Source organism: Rhagoletis zephyria, unplaced genomic scaffold (genome assembly GCF_001687245.7).
Source record: "Rhagoletis zephyria isolate East Lansing unplaced genomic scaffold, Rhagoletis_zephyria_1.1 Rzeph_scaffold_00109, whole genome shotgun sequence".
NCBI lineage: Eukaryota > Metazoa > Arthropoda > Insecta > Diptera > Tephritidae > Rhagoletis > Rhagoletis zephyria.
The window spans coordinates 481,710-487,898 of record NW_016157193.1 but is presented as its reverse complement, the minus strand read 5'-3'; positions in this window follow the sequence as shown (position 1 = coordinate 487,898).

Sequence of the window (6,189 nt, the reverse complement as noted above, 5' to 3'; positions counted from 1 at the left end):
TTTTAAATATGTTGATGATTGTGAAGTAGTTCAGTCCATACTCAGTGTAAAATCGAATGCGGCTGGTCTTGATGGTGTTCATCCAAAGTTTCTCAAATGTATATTACCAAAAATCTTGCCATATCTTACCTACGCTCTGAATACTATCATTACTCCGTCAATTTTTCCAAACTCTTGGAAGAGGGCCAAGATTATTCCAATAAAGAAAGCGAATGGTGATTATCGACCGATTGCAATATTACCGTTTCTGTCCAAAGTTCTTGAGCGTATCATGCATCGCCAGATAAACGCCTTTCTGAGCAAGAACTCCTTGGTCAACCTATTGCAGTCGGGGTTTAGTATCCAATAGGAGCTGCACTACGGCGCTCTTAAAAGTTTCAGACGATATTAGACTTAATATTGACAAAAAATATGTGACTTTTCTTACTCTACTTGACCATTCCAAAGCATTCGACTCTGTGGACCACAAACTTTTAATCTTAAAACTTAAAAACTTGTTCAATTTTTCTACGTCGGCATCAACTCTTCTGCAATCATACGTCAGTGGTCGTTTACAAGCAGTATGTGCCGGTAACACTATATCAACTGCTTACCTATAACTAGAGGTGTCCCTCAAGGTTCTATTCTTGGTCCCTTGCTGTTTGTTCTGTATATTAGTGACCTGTTTAGTGTGATTAAATATAGTGATGTCCATGTTTATGCAGACGATGTCCAATTATATGTTAGTTGTCCGATTGACTCAATTGATGTTTGTATTAAAAATTTAAATACCGACTTGAAATTTATAAGCAGGTGGGCTTCTGACAATGGACTGATCCTTAATCCAGATAAATCTCAGTGCATCGCTATATATAAGAAAATCTTCATACTTGACGACTACATCGAGGTTAAATTAAATAATGCTCTGATTAAATATGTTAAAAATTAGGGGTTGCATTTATTAGAACTTTGACGTGGAGAAATCACATTTTTAGCACCATAGGCAAAGTATATGGTATGCTCCGAAATCTATGGTTCACTCAGCACTTCACACCAATGAAAATTCGACTGCTTCTAGCTAAAACGTATTTGTTGCCGACGTTACTGTATGGTTGTGAGCTGTATACTAATTGTGATACTGTGTGTCGTAGTAAACTTAATGTATTGTATAATAACATCGCTAGGTACGTCTACTGTAAAAAACGAGAGAGACAGAGAGATAGGCGGGCAGGCTGATGAAGCGGTAGCGCAAGATGTGACCCTTTCACCGGGTATTCATTGGGGGACTCCATTGGAGGAGTCATGCTCTAGCTATCCAGGGATGCATTCGTGCAGAGCCCCAGTGTGGTTTGTAAGCAGTAGCTTAATACCATGAAAAAAATTACTCCGGGAGTGGAGTGTGGGTGATGTTTAAAGCACCGTGTGATAGCCAAGCTGGGTTAGCGTTGACCATAGTTGAAAATGCCAGCGACTTATCACTTCACTAAGTTCAGCGAATAGATATTTGAGAATTGCTTAAAAATGCATACCCAGTTAAGAACGAGCGAATTACTTTTAAACACAAGTGCGTGTGTGTGTTCTCTGCCCTTAGTTTATGCGTTTGTGTGTTCGCTGTTCTTTGTTTATGCGGGAAATGCATAAGTCGCTTAAACAATAATATATACGTCGATAAATACCGTTGTGGAAAAAGACGAATCAGTTAATTATCCAAGGGAATTTTTGAACTCAATTCATCTTCCAGGGATTACCCAACATTCTGAAAGTGAAAATAGGCGTGGTAATTATCATGTTGCGGAATATTAATCCGCCAAAGCGACTCGCAGTTAAAAAATTGATGAACAACGTAGTGAAAGCAAAGATTTTAACGTGGCCTTTCAAAGTTGAAGGAATCCCATGATTCCGACCGATACACTATTTCAATTTAAAAGATGGCAAATTCCAATTCGATTGGCTTTCGGAATCACAATCAATAATGCTCAAGGTTAACCTTTAGAAAAGTGTAGTTTAGATTGAGATGCGGATCGGTGCTCAGATGTTGCGTGTTCCCGTGTCGGCAAACCAGATATCCTTGATATCAATGCAGGGAATGAAAAAACGACAAATATTGTGTGCACACAAGTACTTATTACAAAATCAAACTCATATGAAACGTATGCTTTGTTTCGTTAATAATTTATCATCCACGTAACAGGAATATGCCACAGCAAAGCGTGGCAGGGTATAGCTGGTGTATTTAATGTAAAAAATCTGTACATCTCTTATGCTGTATATATGTTACGAACATACGTTTTCTTTATATAAAAACAAAAAACAATACTTAAATTCAGTCTTTTGTACATTTTCATTTCTTTCATTTCATTGGAGACTCAGTGCAAGCTAAAATTTAAAAATTAAAAATCTTAAAATTAGTTACTGAAAACGCTTAAACGAACTCTCTAATAAATTACACACGTCTAGTGTGGTTGGTAGTCAATCTGATTCTGATTCTTTTATTCAATGCCAATATGATGGTTACCCACGCTCTTAACAAAACAACCAAATCTTAAGGTCTAGACAGATAACTTAAGGTGTAAACACAATTGCAAAATAGCTTAAGGGCTAGTTACACATCGTATTTGTTAGACAACGTGCATACATGCTTATGCTTACATTACTTAATTTAATTTCCAATTTTAATTGTGTCGTTATAGTAGAGAACCATCGAATTGTCGTAAGTTCAAAGTTTTGCGATACATACGACAAATGTTTTATGATTAAAAAAAGATTACATTTCTCTACAAATCCGTATGTACTATTTAAATTTAAAGAAATAAAAAAATTAAAAAGTTATGTTATTGGGGTAATTTATGTCGCTATCAAAAAATTCTTGCAATAATCTTATCAACCGCTATGTTAAACTACGGAGTTGTTATGATTTTTTAAAACAGGGTTTGGTCTGCTTTTTTCCAAAATTTTAACCCATCAACTCCCACCAGAATGGGCGTTTTTGACTCATTGTTTAAAAAAAATAGCTTATAGATGGTTAATATTTTCACTAAAATATTAAGCGCCAAATTTTTCTAAGGAGAACCGAATGTAAAGAAAAATAATAGCAATTTTACCTAAACGGGGGACTTTAACCCTGTGCAGAAGACATTGCGACGCGCGGGAGCAAAACCTTCCTGGGATTTGACCACCACTTAGGAATGCTAACGTAATTTTCACACAGCCACCTAGTACTTGTATTCGTCTGCGGGACCCCAGAATAAAATAACTTACTAATGTAAAAATTAGCAAAAAAAGTGTTTGCTTTTTAATAAAAGTGTGTTTGAAATAAAAAAAGATACACAGGAAAATCAACTTGTCTTTGTTTTATCTCCAATAATTGAGGAGTTAGATGCAATGAGGGCGTTTCTGTTAAACCTGATTTCTGAGATATTGGCGTTAAAGTTTTTCATGTGTTGTAACTTTCTTGTTTTTGTAGTGTATAAAGAAGTAGTGTTGAAAAAATTTGTCTACTGCGGAAAAAAATTGTATACCTCTACTTTGTATTGCATGCGCTCCACGTTTTTCGTTTTAAATCTCATAAATAGTTTATAATGACTTGTGCTAAAATTTCAAAATCAAAACTTATCAAAACAAATTCTATGGGACTGAGAAATATTATTTTCAAATTTTTAGTCCATTTATATAAGCGTATTAAAAAGTGTTTTATTTTATTAATTTTATTTAGTTTGCAGAATAGTAGTTAATCTAATATTTTAAATGATATATTTCAGTCGGTTTCATTTGGTGGACTGAAAACCCTTTTTCAACTATAAAAATATGGTGTAATAATAACAAGGTGTTGTTAGTAACTTAACCCCACTTTTTCGGCAGTTCTATTCCGGTCTCTCATTTTTAAGTATGTATTTAGTATAAATGGTACTAATTATTTACTTCTTTTAATCCGTTTGTGCATACTACTTGAAAATAAATATAGAAAAAAATATATTTACAGGCTTATACGCCCGAATATATGTATGTTTGTATCGGTAGCTTCATACGGCTTGGACTATAAATGATTTTTTAAATAGATTTGAACACATAATTATCACAAGCATAAGTGAATTCCTAATTTTAACATGCAGCCACTCTATTCTAGTGTATCAGTAGTCCGTTTCGCTCAATATTATGACAATGCAGCAAAAGTTAACTAATAGTGGAATTCGCGCTTCTGTGTATTTGCTGTATTCTTCGTAAGTGTAACTGGACGAGCGTGTGGTTGTTGCTGCATGTGTATTTGATCTGCCGCTAGCAACAACAAATCACACGCTCATGCACTTACAATTACACAACATACAACGAATACACAGAAGAGCGAATTCCTCTAATATAAAAAAAACGGTTTTTGTGTACGTCTTTTTCCATTGATAACCACGATATCTTTTATGTTTTTACATTTTTAGGACAAAAATAATACAAATCCAGCAATTTTAAATATTGATATCGTTCGGAAAACACCAAGTTCTTAAAAATTCGCGATAAAACAAATTGCTACAGTAGAGTACGTTAGATACTACTTCCCAAAGAAGAATTATGATCGGCAGCACTGAAAATAAGCATGCCGATCTTGTCAAAATATCAACAAACTCGTCGCACAGTGGGCCGGCAAATACAAGCTAGCCGGGAAAAAATAGTTTATTGATTCAGATGCTTAGATTTGTTGTAGAAAGTGGCCATACAAAAATTTACCTTGAGCGGGGGTCGATTAGATGATACCAGAGGTCCTTTGAGGAGGATTTATAGCAAAACCGGTATATTGAAGGTATCTTCTATATACATTCTTTTTTGAGCTCATAGTTCGCTCGATTTAAATGAAAAATATACCGATTTAAAGGATATAACTTCCTCTAATCCAGAAATGTTAGCCCCATCATACAGGGGGAGGAGTTTATGTAGATGTCGAAAATCTTGTTTTTAACCTAGCCAATGACTCCGAGACCAATATAATCCAAATCCTTATTTACAGTTTAAATTAATTTTAAAACTTTACACTGCAAAGAAAACACTATTTCAAGTTTGAATGTAAAATTGTTTAATATATATATTCAATTATTTTTTAATGAATATACAAATTATACTCCCACATACAAATTTTTTTTTTTTTATATATCTTTTGAGTGATGTCTGCGAAATGTCACTGTCGGAGTGTGAACTTTTATCTGCTTCATCAGTCGCAACTCTTGGGTAACTATGACCATTTTTTCGTACAGACTGTTTGATATAATATTGAGTTTGACATTCTAGCAAGGTCTTGCAAAGTGTGGCTTAAGCAGTATCTAAAAGTAGGAATCACGAAGAGTCTCACAAAAAAATGTAAGAAAAGTACATGACAGTACAGTGTTTAGATTGTCCAAAAAAGTTCGGCTTTGCTTATATTTTTTGACGAAAAAACGCCTAATTTTTACACATTATTATAGCTACGTCCCTCATCATACATTAGTTGTTTTTATTTCATAAAAAAGATGATCGTTTTCTATGTCAAAGACATTTGTTTTCAGCGTTCTGGCACACCACTGTTATAAACAACACACCGCTATTCAAAAATGTCTATTTGATTTGTGTAATTTTTAGAAAGCAGTTTCAAAACATCAAATTTTACCCACAAGTAATTGGACATTTCTTACTAACAAAAAATCAAAATCCCACTTTGATTTTTTTCCGGCTAATATCGTCATATGGCCCATTGTGCGTCGCTACAGACAACACCATGTTATTATTCCACGATGATATACAAAATTGCCATAACAATTTAAAATCTGCCTCCTTTGAGGTTTTAAATCAGGGTTTGAAAATGCTGTAAGTTTTTTATTTAATTTTATTTTGCTGTGCTTTGACTTCGGCATGTATGATATTGAAAGCAAAGAAACAGCAATCAAGGAAAAAGTGAATGCTTTGGCTGCTGTTTTGCTATCAAATTATAAAAGCAACCAGACAGTTCTAAACACAGTATACCAGTAGAAAAGGTTTTTGTTTTTGTGGCTGTTAATTTGGTCCCCATAAAGGGCTTGAGGAATGCGAGCAACTGTTTTGCCGCATTCAGGGTGCTGTGCAGCAAAATAATGTGGTGAAAAATTTTAACATCGGATAAATTGCGAGAGAAATATTGTTATGCGCTTTATAAGTAAACATGAACGTAATAAAATATTTTATACTTCGATACAATTAATTAGAGCTATTTTTTCAATT